Here is a 15,166-nt window from a genome sequence, read left to right as displayed (position 1 = left end):
GGTGTACAATTCTTTTAATGTACAGTTGAATTTGATTTTCAAGTATTTTGTTCAGATTGTTTGAGTCTATATTCATTAGGGAGATTGTTCTGTAATTTTCTTTTCTTGTAGTATGCTTCTCAGGCTTTGAATTAGGGTGATGTATTTGGTTTGTATAATGAGTTCGGTAGTGTTCCCTTCCTTCCAATTTTTTGGAAGTGTTTGAGTGGGATTGGTATTAATTCTTGGAATGGTTGGTAGAATTCATCTATGAAACAACCATATGTCCTGGTCTTTTTTGTTGTTGTTGTTAGGAGGTTTTTGATGATTGATTCAATCTCTTTATTTGTCATTGGATTGCTAAAGTCTTCTATTTATTCTCAAGTCAGTGTTGGTTGTTCATGTCTTTCTAGGAAATTATCCATTTTATCTATATTGTCTATAAGGCTTCTGAAGGAGATGCCAAAGTTTTCAAACTATTTCCTTTTTAACCTCCATTATCCCCCCAATATGTGATTCCTCTTCTCCACTCTTTCACAATCACTGCTTTTTTGTTAAAAAATAGATTATGTTCTGATGTTTTATCTATGTCTATACATCCATGTATGTATACATATATGTGTGTACATATATTTAATTATTTAACATTTTCATATTTTACTGCTAATTTGAATTTATGTTGTGAATTTCCTTCTTAGTTTCTTTGCCTCACATATTTTCAAATCGTGGTGCTAATATTGTTTTCTTTCTTATTCATTTTAAGACCACTTTCTGGAAGTAACAAACTCAGTTCTGCTTATATGTAGTACTTTCTTTCATTTACATTTTAATTTTTCATTTGTGTTTTGAAATGATAAAATTTTATCATTTAAAATATTGACAAGAGATATTTCACTTTATTTTTTCTTTTTTTGCTCTGAAGAATTTAAGTTCTTCCCCCCATAGTCTAGTTGATATGTACCTATAGTATTAAATTATTGTAATGCTTCCATTGCTTAATTTTTTATCGTGAACCATTTGCAACGTAAAACCAGAGAGATAACATAAAGACCACTTGTGTATCCACAACTAATTATTAGTAAATCTGCACACAATGGCCCATTTGTTGCAGATATTTTTTCGAAAGTTATAAGATATTACAGTTGAGTCCTCCCTTGCTGATTCTATCCCTTCACCCACATCCTTATGTAAACTCTTTTATGAATTTCATGTTCTTAAGCTTATGTAGAATCATATCATTTGTTAGGTGTTTATCTATACAATTATCCAGTATTGTTTTGCATGATTCAAAATGTGGTATAAATGAAATAACTTTAAGTATCCATTTGCAACTTGTTTATCCTCCATTAAAAATTGTGGGGTTTATCCATGCTGATTTATTTAACAATAATTTTCTCTGCATCATTCTATGCCAATATGTAAGTATGCTACAATGTATTTATCCATTCTACTATTGATGAAAAATTACATTCTTTCTAGTTCCTTGATAATATGAAAATCCAGCAATAGACATCTTTATGTAGTTGCATTGATACCTCTGAAAGATTTCCTCTCAAGTATATACCTATTGTATTTTCTGAGCCAGAGGTTATGCATGTCCTTAAATTTATTATATATTGCCAAATTGCTCTATTAATTTACATTCCCACCAAGAGTGTATGAGAGTTCCCTTTACTCCACATTCTTCTTAAACCAATCTATGTCACAATTCAAAATGTCAATCAGATAAACATAAAATATATTTTCATTTTGTGCTTAAGGTTTTGGGTCCTTCATTATGAATGAAATCAAATATTTTTAAATGGGTTCATGTTAATTCAAAATTATCCTCCTTTCAGTTAGATGACCATATCCATTTTTTCACTTTTAAACTGATTGTTTTATATTTTATTTTATCCATTTTTGGTAGCTCCTTATGTATTCTGTACTAGGTACTAAGCTTTCAATATTATAGGCAATATAAATATCTTCAAACTGTTTATATTACTTTTTGTGTATAATATGTTTGGTGGTGAAGAAGACATATTTTATTGTAGTTCATATTTATCAACGTCTCTATGGTTTTTCTTTGCTTATCTTTTCTATAATATCTATAATATATTTCCTGTTATTTAAGTATTCTCTTTTATTTTTTCCAATATTTTAAAAATTTGTTTTTATTGTTACTGGAATTATAAATGATGTAAAGCAAAGTCTAATTCTCTTTTCATAATGAAAACAATTTTCCATTTATTGAATAATCCATACTATTCTCATGAACATTTTTAAATTGAACTCTGTTGTGTATCAAGCTTTTATTGGTTTGTTTCTTGGTTCTTTATTTTAAGGCTGATTTTCAGTTTCCGCATCCATATAGCCTGTTTTAATATGGTAGTTTCAAAATACATCTACCAATCATGATCTGGAAGTTCAAAATGATAGAGTATTTTTTTTTAATGTATCTCTGAGAGAAGTTGAGTTTTAAATGAATATCAATGTCTATATTCTCTCCAGAGTCTATGTCCATCATTTTTTTAGAAGGCCCAGGAAACCAGCTCTGTTAATCCAGTAGTGGTGGCCTAGAAAATGGAAAGGAAAATAAAAATTCATTTACAATCTACATATAGTCCCAAAGGAACCCTCTATTTTTGATCACCATTACAAATATTCAATAAACATGGCTTATCATGCTTGGTGAGTTGCCGTCATTTGTATATACTTTCATCATCCTTTTTCTTAACAAAACTGGATCAGTACCCAACCTGAAGTGTCCATACTCTGATACAGGAGATCACAGTGAAAACACAACTGATGTGATGCATCTAAGATGCTACTCTTTAGGTTTTCCAGGTATTACATTTTCTGCTGGACAATTTTCAGAGCCACCCACTTCATGGCCACCTCCCACTCCAGTTTGGCATTTCCTCCTGAGACATACAAATTGTGGAAGCCAGTGGTGCTGAATAGCATTTTCTGAAATGATGGGACCTGAGCCAAGCAGAGTTTTGTTAGGGAAATCTAATTGATTTTGCTTTTTTCAGATCTTGTTTTGATTATTTATTATATAAAAACAAAGATAAATATGTAAATATACCCCTTGATGGTTTGGATTTGTCCCTTGTCATTTTCTTTATCTTTCAATATTAAGGATTATATTTTAATAAGATTGTAATATTTTACAAACTTTCTGTCTAGGTTGATATTTCTTATCTTAATCCTCTTCTATTTTCAGTGTCTCATGGGCCAATCTCTGAATAAATCATATCCTCTTATTCTATGATGTCCCACTCTCAGGTATTTTTAATTTGCATGATTTTTCAGTATTATTATTCTAATATTCTAATATTGTCTGATTGTTTCATGGCTGTATCAACTCAATAAACATTTGCTGCCTAATAAGCTATGGCTGAATGCCTCTATAGTCAGAGAACGTTAAAAATGTGTGAATTTGTCACATTTCTTTGCTAGAATATCAACACTCTAAATCAAAGACTATTTCTTGGCTCGTTTGAATCCCCATCTACAACTTACTAGTTGTATACATGAGCACAAGTTATTTAACTTCTCTTTATTTCAGATTATAAATGGTAAAATGGAGACAATGGTACTAAGCCCCTCGTGTACTTGTGTGAGGATTCAGAGAGCTGAGTCTTGTAGAGTACTAAGAGAAAGGTATGTAGCATATTAAATATTGAATGTCTGTTACCTATAATTAATTGTCACCATTCTGTTCATTTTCTTGTGGATTCTTGAACACACTAGTCACTCATTCCATATCATACCCTTGCAGAATTACATTTTTGGATGGTAAGGGACTGTGCTTAATATAACACAATATTTGAAGGGAAAAAACAATATTTGTTATATATTTGCTGCCTTAATGAATATTAGACATTCCTTCATTTGTTCTCAAATGTTTGTTGATCAATTAATATTTAACAGGATATTTGCTAAATGCAGAGATCATACTTCTTGTCCATAAGGAGTTTTGAGTCCAGTGGAGAAAACAGACACATACACTTATAACTACCACACAGTGTGCTACCTCCTTTGACAGGGATAAGGACAGAGTAAGAAAGAAGCCCGATGTTCAGATTTGCCAATGCTGCCAGATTGCAAAACACCAGAAACAGATTGGCTTTTATAAAGATGGCTTATTTGGTTACACAGTTACAGTCTTAAGGCCATAAAGTGTCCAAGGTAACACATCAACAATCTGGTACCTTCACTGGAGGATGGCCAATGGCATCCAGAAAACCTCTGTTAGCTGGAAAGGCATGTGGCTGGCATCTACTCCAAGTTCTGGTTTCAAAATGGCTTTCACCAAGGACATTCCTCTATTGGCTGCAGCTCCTCTTCAAAATGTCATTCTCAGTTGCTCTTGGGGCATTTGTCCTCTCTTAGCTTCTCTGGAGCAAAAGTCTGCTTTCAATGGCCATCTTCAAACTGTCTCTCATCTGCAGTTCTATTTCAGCTCCTGGGCATTCTTGAAAGTGTCCCTCTTTGCTTTAGCAATCTCATTCCTTCTGTCTGAGTTTATACAGTGCTCTAGTGAACTAATCAAAGCCCAGGCTCAATGGGCAGGGCAATGCCTCCATGGAAATTATCTAACTCAGAGTTATCCCCTACAGTTGGGTGCGTCGCATCTCTGTGGAAACATTCAAACAAAGAATTACAATCTAATCAACACTAATATGTCTGCCTACACAAGATTGCATCAAAGAATATGGCTTTTTCTGGGGGGCATAATATATACAAACTGGCACACCTGGAAATATAGGTGGAGGTCAAATTCAGTTACATGGAGGCAGTGGGGCTTCGATTTAGAAGACTTCAGTCTGAAACTCTGCTTCACAATTGAACTGGCTTTGCACTGGACACTTCATTTCACTCACTGGAAGCTCTCATTCTAAAATCATTTTTTCCTCCCTCATAGATTCTAGGTGCTGTTTAAATGAGGCAGTGTAGGAGAAGGTGCTTCACCAATAATAAAACATCCTGCTTGCTATTTAATTATTGTGGGCAGACAAATCAAGGTTGCTTGAAATATCCTTAGTGACTTCTAGCATATTACTTACCTTTTTGGAATCTCAGTTTCTTACCTATTCAATAGGATTAATAATGACCACTTTAATAACTTTATGTAAAAATTAGTTAGAATATGTATAAATTGGTTAGAATATATATAAAATGCTGAATTCAGTGACAGCATGTGCTAGGTGCTTAGTGCCCTTGGCCATTGTGTTAGAATAGATGTTTGGAGACAGTAGACAAATGTGTTCTCATATCTCTCAGCTAAAAGAGGTGTCATGCTTTTGCCATAGAGATATCATGGCAGCCTTAACCTGTAGGAAAGGTGTGATATTATTTCTACACTTCCATTAAATGATAAAATAGTTAGAGATGAGACTATAAAATTCAACATCAGGTACTAACAAAAGAAAACATTCAGAATTGCCTGTTCAGTATCATCTAGTAAAAATTTAGCCCATCTGACTCTTGAAGAAATGGTAGAAGTAAATAAGCAAACTCCTTAGTTAACAATGAACTCAACTATTTAACAGAAGACCAATTAAAGTATTGTCTTATAGAAATAAAAACAGATCCACTATATTTCAGATTTCTATGTATCACCTGTTTTGCATGGTTATATGAAAAGAATACTAGGGTAAGAGTCTGGAGGTTTAGGCTGCTGTCCTGCTTCTGCCACTAACACATTGTGTACCATTGGTGAGTTGCTGAACTGGATCCAGCTTCCTGAACTGTGCAATAGATGGAGTAGAAAATACAGACTCCCTAAGTCTATGGAACCTTCAAATTCTAGCATTCTCTGAATCCAAACCTATTTATATGATTCCTAAAAGCCAAACTCATGGCTATGTTTCCTTCTGAAATTTTAAAAGGCATGGACCTAGCAACTAGCAGAACTCATGTTCAAGGAGCACTGAGTGCTGTGACATACCACCTCCCAAATGCCACATCTCTTTCTTTCTCTTTCCCAAATACTGACTTGGGACCTGACTTGTTTTCTACCTGTTGGTTAGAAGTTGAATGTCTCCCCTTCTCTTGATTGGTTATACTGTACAAACATACTAATAAGAATCCAAAAATGGTGAAATGCTCTGGTAGTTGTCACTGAGCTACCTGCTCATTGTATGTTTGCTCCTGCATGTGGAAGGTATTTAAGTCTCACAGTGCCTTCTATCCCCAGAAGAAATATGATAAAAAGCTTCTGCACTCATGGGAGACCTGAAGATTTAATCATCTGTCATCCCCTAAAGAATTGCACTCTTTTCCTTTGCTCTTAATGATAAAAGGAGGAAACACAAGGAAAACATTTTCAGACACTCTAGCTAAGATGACTGAGACAGTCATAATCATGGCATTGATGCTTCTGCCCAGCCCAAAGCTTCCTACAGGATGTGAATCTGGGATCGCTGAGAAAGATTTTTTGCTGAAGCCTGAAAGCCCTTACAAACCAAATGATACTTTGCAAAGTCTCATGGAAGGGAGGCAGTGCAAAATGGCTGCATAGGGAGGTATGGAATTTTGCTAATCCTCTGGAACAACTAACACATAGCCAGGAACAACTAGTAAATAGTCTGGAACAACTGTTGGGGGACATTTGTGGCAGGACAAACATCCTACACCAATCTGGAATGGGTGGAACAGCTGAATTTGCAGCATAGAACTGTAAGGAAAACTTCCCAAACTGTGGAGCTGGCACCCCTCCCCCAGAGCCATGGCAGGCTGAGTTGGAAGGCTTCCCTGTGGGAAAAAGAAACAGTCTATAAGAGGAAGGGAAGGTAGCTCAACCAAGCTCCATTTGTGGTTTTAATTAATGAATTTGGTCTACTAAATATAAACTAGGAGCACAAATAAACCTGGAGCAAATTAGCAAATGGTCCTGGAGCTTCCTCCCAGAAGAGAGGAGTTGGGGTTAATGGGAAAAAATGCATAAATAAATAAAAACAGAGGTTTTGGAATTGGCTAAGCTCAGAATACTGGAAAAGGGCTGTTTCCCAAACAAAGGGGTACATAGAATTGTGCACCAACTCTGGTTCTTGAATGGTAACTTATGGGCTGGGTACTTGCTCTGAAAAGGGGATTTCTTTCTTTTACCCTTTATTTCCTCTTAGTCTAAGTAGCTCATGAGAGAAAGTCTCAAGCAGTTTCAGTTGTCAGTGCTGACCAAGGCAAGTGTAGGAGATAAATCCCTAAAGGGCTTATCTTCCCTAAGAAAAGGGCCCAGTTCAAGTGGCAGCCTTCCCTCAGAGAACTCAAACCATAGGGTCTGTGGAAAAGCAAAACAAAATGAAAACAAACAAACAAACAAAAAACAGAAATGAGCTAAAGCTAAGCTTCTGGCACTCTCAGCCCCTGGCAGGGATAGGTTCTACTGAAAATTAAAGGCAAGTGGGGAGATGCAGGCTATCAATCACCACCTCCTGGGCAGGATAGGAAAAAGTACAGCATCTAGTGGCTTCACAGGAAAGTCTGACAATTTTCTGGGTTTCATGCTCAGGGAAACCTGGTACTGATCATACCCTCTTTCTAAGACCTGGTTCCATCTTTTCTGAGAAGATCTGATTTGGGCAATCAAGGAAACCAGATGCCTAGGCAACAAAAAATTATAAATCACACCAGAAAAAAATGAAGATATGGCCCAGACAAAGGAACAAAGTTGTACCTCAGGTAAGATACAGGAGTAGATGCAACTAATTGAAGATCTTCAAATAAATATGCTAAATCAAAGCAAAAAGCAAATCAATGAGTTGAGGGAAGATCTGTCAAAATTCAAAGGTTTTAAAGAAGATATTGGGATGAATATGAGGACGAACTCGAGAGTTTGCAAAAAGCAATTGGCAGTACTTATGGGAATGAAAGGCACAATAGGAGAGATGAAAAACACAATGGAGACATAAAGGAACAGATTTTAAGAGGCAGAAGAAAGGATCAGTGAGCTGGAGGACAAGACATCTGAAATCCTGCACTCAAAGGAACAGATAGGAAAAGGATGGAAAAATATGAGCAGATTCTTAGGGAACTGAATGACAACATGAAACACATAAATATATGTGTTATAGGTGTCCCAGACAGAGAAGTGAAAGGAAAAGATGCAGAAAGAATAATAGAGTAAATAATCAATGAAAATTATCCAACTCTTATGAAAGACAGAAAATTACAGTCCAAGAAGCACAGCATACCCCAAACAGAATTGATCCAAATAGACCTACTACAAGACACTTACTAATCAGATTTTTAAATGGCAAAGACAAAGAGAGAATTCTGAAAGCAGCAGGAGAAAAGCAATCCATCGCATGCAAGGGAAACTTGATAAGACCAAGTGCAGATCTCTCAGCAGAAACCATTGAAGTGAGAAAACAGTGATATGACATATTCAAGATACTGAAAGACAAAAACTGCCAACCAAAAACCGGCAAAATATCCTTCAAAAATAAGGGAGAGTTTAAGATATTTACAGATAAAGAGACACTTAGAGAGTTCATGAACAGGGGACCTCCTCTACAGGAAATACTAAAGTGTGTGCTACAAACAGATAGGAAAAGACAGGAGAGAGAGGTTTGGAGAAGAATGTAGAAATGAAGACAGCAGGAGATAGATAAAGGCTAGAGATTGGGAATTTGATGTTGAAGAAGTATAGAAAGTTCTAGAGGAGGGATTGTGTAGATCTAGAAATGTATAACACAATAATTTGTGATGGCAGCACAATATTGTAAGTACACTGAAAAAAGATGACTGTGCATATGGTTGAAAGAGGAAGGTTAAAGGTATATATAAGCCAGTAGGAAAGATAGAAGATAAAGACTGGGACCATATAACTTAGTGAAACCTAGAATTGTCAATGAGTGTGATTAAATGTATAAATAAAAGAATGTTTTGCATGAGGGAGCAGCAAGAAGGAATGAAGTTGTGAGGTATGCAATGAAGTGAATGGACCATGAGGACAGTAGGTTGAGTGAAATAAGCCAGAAATGAAAAGACAAACATCATAAAGCCTCTCTAATGTGGACTAACAATAATGTACAATCTCTGAGAACTGAATCTGGGAGCATAGGTTATAACTGGAAGGCTCATGTAAATATTCCTCAATTGTAAGCTCTTACAGCAGTCACATCTATTCATGAGTAGTAACAGTTATTTCTAAATTTTGAGACTCTGAGCTGTTTGTGTGTGCTGTGTTCAGTCCCTGGAGCTTTGGGTGTCTGTGAGGTGCTCAACTTGGGGCCAGATTTCAGCAGCTGGTAGTGTTGGCATTGCCCCATGAATTAACTTTTAAAGAAGCTGTAAAGGAGATCAGACTTTGATTGGAAATATGAATGATACAAACTTGTTTGAGATTGGGGTAGATAAAGCTAAAGGGTAGAGTACGATATTAACTGTGTTTTAAAACTTTGGCTTCTGTGTGGGACCAAAAGAAGAGATGTTTATATGATACAAAATATATATTTTCTGTTGCACACTGTATAATTTGACTTGTATGGTCAGTTCACTCAAATATCATAGTTACATGGAATCCTGACTAGGGAGTGAGACCTTGTTGGTTTGCAGAGGTTAGTATGAAGCCCCTATACAACCCAGAGTAATTTGGGCAGAGATTACAAAGTATTTGCAAATCCCCCTTGCAGGACCAGGGAATTCCTAATATTTTCACAATCATTGGAGTCTACCAGCTTAGTAGGCCAAGACTTCAATCTTGGGGCTTGCCTTTATGAAGCTTGTTACTGAAAAGGAGCGGCTAACCCTACTCATAATTGTACCTAAGTGTCACCACAAGAGAGCCTCTTTTGTTGTTCAGATGTGGCCTCTCTCTCTATTCCAACTCACAGATAAACCCACTGCTATTCTCCCTATGTGGAACATGACTCCCAGGATTATAAATCTCCCTGGCAATGTGGGATATGACTCCTGGGGATGAGCCTGGACCCTGCATCGAGTGATTGAGAAAGCCTTCTGGACCAAAATGGGGAAGAGAAAGGAAACAAAATAAAGTTTCAGTGGCTGAGAGATTTCAAATTGAGTTGAGAAGTCATTCTGAAGGTAACTCTGATGCATTACATATATATATATATATATATATCTCCATTTTTAGTTTTTAGTTTATTAGAATATTAGATGGAAATAACTGAAACCATTGAACTGTAAACCGGTATTGTTGATTCCTGAAGGTGATAGTATAGCCATATAGTTTATATGGTATGACTTTGTAACTGTGAAAACCTTATAGTTCACACTCACTTTACCCAGTGTATGGACAAATGAATAGAAAAATGGGGAAAGATGTAAATTAATAATATGGGGGAGGAGCAGTATGGAATTGTGCCAGTCTGAATGTATTATGTCCCCCAAAATGCCATTATCTTTGATGTCATCTTGTGTGGGCAGATATATAAGTGTTGTTTAGATTGTATTTCTTTGAGTGTTTCCATGGAGACGCAACCCACCCAACTGTGGGCGATATCTTCCATTGGATAATTTCCAAGGAAGTGTGCCCCCCCCCCATTCAGCATGGGCCTTGATTAGTTTACTGGAACATTATTTAAGCTCAGACAGAAGAAGTGAGCTTGCTAAAGTCAAGATGGACACTTTGAAGAAGGCACAGGGGCAGAGAGAGGAGCTTCAGCTTACAGAGACATTTTGGAGACAGCCTTTGAAAGCAGACTTTTGCTCCAGAGAAGCTGAGAGAGGACAAATGCCCCAAGAGCAACTAAGAGTGACATTTCTGAGGAACTGCAGCCTAGAGAGGAATAATGTCCTGGGAGAAAGCAATTTTGAAACCAGAACTTTGGAGCAGATGCCAGCCACATGCCTTCCCAGCTAACAGAGGCTTTCCGGACACCATTGGCCATCCTCCAGTGAAGGTACCTGATTGTTGATGATTTACCTTGGACATTTTATGGCCTTAAGACTGTAACTTTGTAACCAAATAAACCCCCTTTATAAAAGCCAATCTATTTCTGGTGTTTTGCATTCCAGCAGCATTAGCAAATTAGGACAGGAATGCTTTGGGTAATATTTTAACGTTTCTTTTTATTCATATTTTAATTTTATGAGTAATGAAAGTGTTCAAAAATTGATGTAGAGATGAATGCACAACTATATGATGACACTGTGAACAACTGTTTTACACATTGGATGATTGTATGGCATGTGAATATATTTCAATTAAAAATTAAAAAAAAAGAAAAAACAGAAACAACTATTTAAAAAAAAGAAGAAAGGAAGTTTTGAGTTATACAACTAGGTGAATGTACCTTGAGGACAGTATGTTGAGTGAAATTATCCAGAATCAAAAAGACAAACATTATTATGCCTAATATGGACCAACTATAATGTGCAAACTCTGAGAATTGAATCTGAGAGCACAGGTTATCAGGGGAAGGAAGGCTTATGGTAAAAGTTCCTGGATTGAAAGTCTGTACAGCAGTCACATCTATTCATGAGTTGTAAGGGTTATTTCTAAATTCTGAGCTGATGCACTGTTTGTGTATAATCTGCTTGGTGCCTGGAACTTTGGGTATCTGTGTGACACCTGAGACTCAGAGCCAGTGTTCAGTAGCTATGAATGTCAACATTACCCCATAGAACAAATGTTAAAGAAGCTGAAAAAGAGATCATACTTTAATTAGAGATATGAATAAAATGGAATTGGTTAGGACTAAGTAAACAATACTAAATGGAAAAGGAAGATATTGACTCTATTTTGAAACTTGGACTTCTGTGTGGGACCAAAGGAAGTGATATTTATTGGTGGAAAATCTATATTTTCTGTAGCATGCTATATAATGTAACTTGAAAGGTCAGCTTACTCAGACAACATAAGTACATGGAACCTTGAATAGGGGTTGAGATCTGGTTGGTTTTTACAGCTTAGCATGAAACCCTGCTACATCCCAGAGTTATTTCGGGAGAGAATAAAAAGTATTTGCAAAGCCCCCTTGAGGGACTGGGGAAAAATTTGGAAATATTAAACTTCCCCACCTGGGGAATTCCTGATATTCCTGCAAGCATCGGGGACTAACATTGCAGTAGATCAATCCCCTGATCTTGGGGCTTTCTCTTATGAAACTTGCTACTGCAAAGGAGAGAGTAAGCCTACTTACAGTTGTGTCCAAGAGTCAACTCCAGAGGACCTCTTTCATTGCTCAGATGTGGCCTCTCATTCTAAACCAACTTGGCAGGTGAACTCACTGTTCTCTCCCTTATATGGGACATGACTCTCAGGGGTTTAAGTCTCCTGGGGACATGGGGCTCCTGGGTAGGAGCCTGGACCCAGCATTGTGTGACTGAGAAAGTCTTCTTGACCAAAAGGTGGAAAAGAAAGGAAACAAAATAAAGTTTCAGTGGCTGAGTTATTTCAAATGGAGTCTGGATGCCATTCTGGAGATCATTCTGGAGGTCATTCTGGAGTTTATTATATAGATAACTCTTTTTAGTTTTTAGTGTATGAGAATAGCTGGAAGGAAATACATGAAACTGTTGAACTACAATCCGGCATCCTTGATTCTTGAAGACAATTGTATGACTATATAGCTTATATGGGATGACTGTGTGATTGTGAAAACCTGGTGATTCAAACTCCCTTTATCCAGTGTATGGGATACACTGGTGGTGGGGAGAGGAGTTTGAGATGTTTTGGGGGTTCTTTTTTACTTTTATTTAATTTTTATTCTTATTTTTATTTCCTGGAGTAATGAAAATGTTCAAAAAATTGATTGTGGTGAGTAATGTATGACATGATGATACTGTGAACAACTGATTGTACACTTTGGATGAGTTTTTGGTATGTAAGTATATCTCAACCAAATTGCCTCAATTATCTCATGAAAGGACACAATTTAAAAAAAATCTTAATCTAGCATTGTGACAAATTTACAAAACAAATTAATTAGATTTGATCTTGTCTGACAGCATACTTTGGTAGTCAGGGTAAGGATATTGGCATCTCTTGAGATCTTTTATGCCCTAGGGATTCTGTGGCGCACTTTCACATATGTGAGCCAATTGAATCTTCTGATCATAATAGTATTGCCTCTGGTTTCAGATGAAATGAGTGAATCTCTGATTTACAGATAAAAGGAGTGAGATAGAATTCATTAGCTTTCCCAGGTCCACACTGGTTAATTTTATATATATTTTGCTAATTTACTAAGTTCTCTCTTTTCATGTGTAGTTTCTATGATTTTTTTAAATGCACGAGGAGTTAGATTGTGGCTACATTTTGCGCTGACCAAATAAATGAATTTATAATAAAATAACATGTATTTTAGTAACTAATTGACAGGTTATGACTGCATGCACAGGTATGCAAAATCTCCATAAACATGACAGTAAAAATGCAAACTGATATAGCTGTGCTACCTAGGCACCTCAACCAATCTTCCAACATTCTTGCTCATGATATCAGTTACAAAATGCTGAACAGCTCTTGGTAAAACTTGGAGCCATTTTTTTCCCCTTGAGTTACTGAAGAGCTGTATTTTTGGCAAGTTTGTTATATGTAACTTCCATGAAATAATACACCATGTTTATATGTAAAATATGTTTACATATAAAATGGAGGTAGATTCAAGGCTGAGGAACCCAGTTTACTTTTCTAAGATGGAAATGCTTAAAAAATTTTAAAAGTACATATGTTAGGAGGGCACTTGGCAATTAATACTCAGTTAATTTTAGTTGCTATTATTATTGATCCCTAGTCTTCTCTACTTAGGACCAGGGAGAGGACTGGATGAATCAATTTGTCTCCATCATTCAAAACACTGCTTCATACTTTACACTGTTTGTAAGATCTTCTAGAGTGGAGGTTGTGCCTTTTTTAGCCAGCATTGTCTCTCTTAGTTGATCAGTAAATGCCTGTTGCTTTTTATTTGGCTTTAGAGACCAATATTACTCCAAGAAGAGTCCATAGCAACCTAATTTTCAATGGTTCATCTCTTATGACATCAAGGTCACAAAGCTGAATCCCATGTGAATTTTCCAAATTCTCCATGGAGATCACAATGCATCCCTACTTCTCATGGTCCCCATCCTAGTGGCAAGATGATGTAGCTTCACATGTCTGGTGCTTCTTTTAAAGACAGCCAACATAGAATTGGACATGGGTTCTTTGCTTATTTTAGAGCTGTCTGCAGTGTCCTGCTTCATAGTCTGGGGCTGACAAGTTCCTAGAACCTATCATGTTCTCAAGCCAATCACACCTTTCTGGTCCAGTGGTCTTAGTCTACCACTTTGCTATTACCCAGATTCCTTATATTCTGTGTCACTTCCAATGATCTCTTAGTGCCATGTGATCTTTTCTCCAACCTCAGTCCACACTCTCATTGTGCAAATCACAATGTGCCTTAATTTATCACATTCTGATCCCATATAACGACTAATTCACACTTAGATGTGGAAGAGTGATTTATTTATTTTTCAAATAAATCTTCATTGTGTGACAATTATGTTTCAGACTTTACATTGATAGTAACCTACTGTACTTTATTCTATTTTACTAAAAAGAAACAAACAAAACCCAAAAGGCATTATTTAACCAAAATAATGCATAATTCAATTTTCTTTATATGTAGAGATGAAACAACATGTATTTTAAGTATTTGTGTCTCCCAGTATCTAGCACAAATTGTATTAATCACGTAGTCCCAAGAGGCAAATTAAATGAGTGTCTTCTCAAAGTCGTACACATAATTTAAATGATCTTCAGGTATTTATGCATCCCAATTTCAGACTCTGTGTCTCTTATTTGGGAGATACATTTGGTCACGGGACACCTGTAAGTCAGAATCTATATGCCTATTTCTTTTTCTGGAGAGTGAAGAAGCAGGTGGTAGTGGATTAAATTCAAGTTTATTAATAATCTAAGTATTCCAGACATAGGGCTCAGTAATACACCTTCATTATTTTATCTCCAGACAACTCTTGAGGTAGTCATCAGAATTGCCATTTAAAATGAAAAGGTAAAGACACAGAAAGATACAGTGAAATACCTGGAGTTATACAATCAATGAGCCACAAAGTCAGAGCTCCAATCAAGTCAGCCCTGGTTATTTCCACCTCCCCATGCCTCCTCCACTGGGACCACTCCCCATAATTCAGGTCACACAACTCCTTACAGTAAACATATCCCATAGAGACGGTTCGACCAGGGGTCAAGGGAGTGAGCTGTTTTGTCGATTCTTTTAAT

The sequence above is a fragment of the Choloepus didactylus genome, chromosome 21, assembly GCF_015220235.1.
Source record: "Choloepus didactylus isolate mChoDid1 chromosome 21, mChoDid1.pri, whole genome shotgun sequence".
In the NCBI taxonomy this organism is placed as follows: domain Eukaryota; kingdom Metazoa; phylum Chordata; class Mammalia; order Pilosa; family Megalonychidae; genus Choloepus; species Choloepus didactylus.
The sequence above is the reverse complement of the archived record's forward strand: the minus strand, read 5'-3'. Positions refer to the sequence as shown.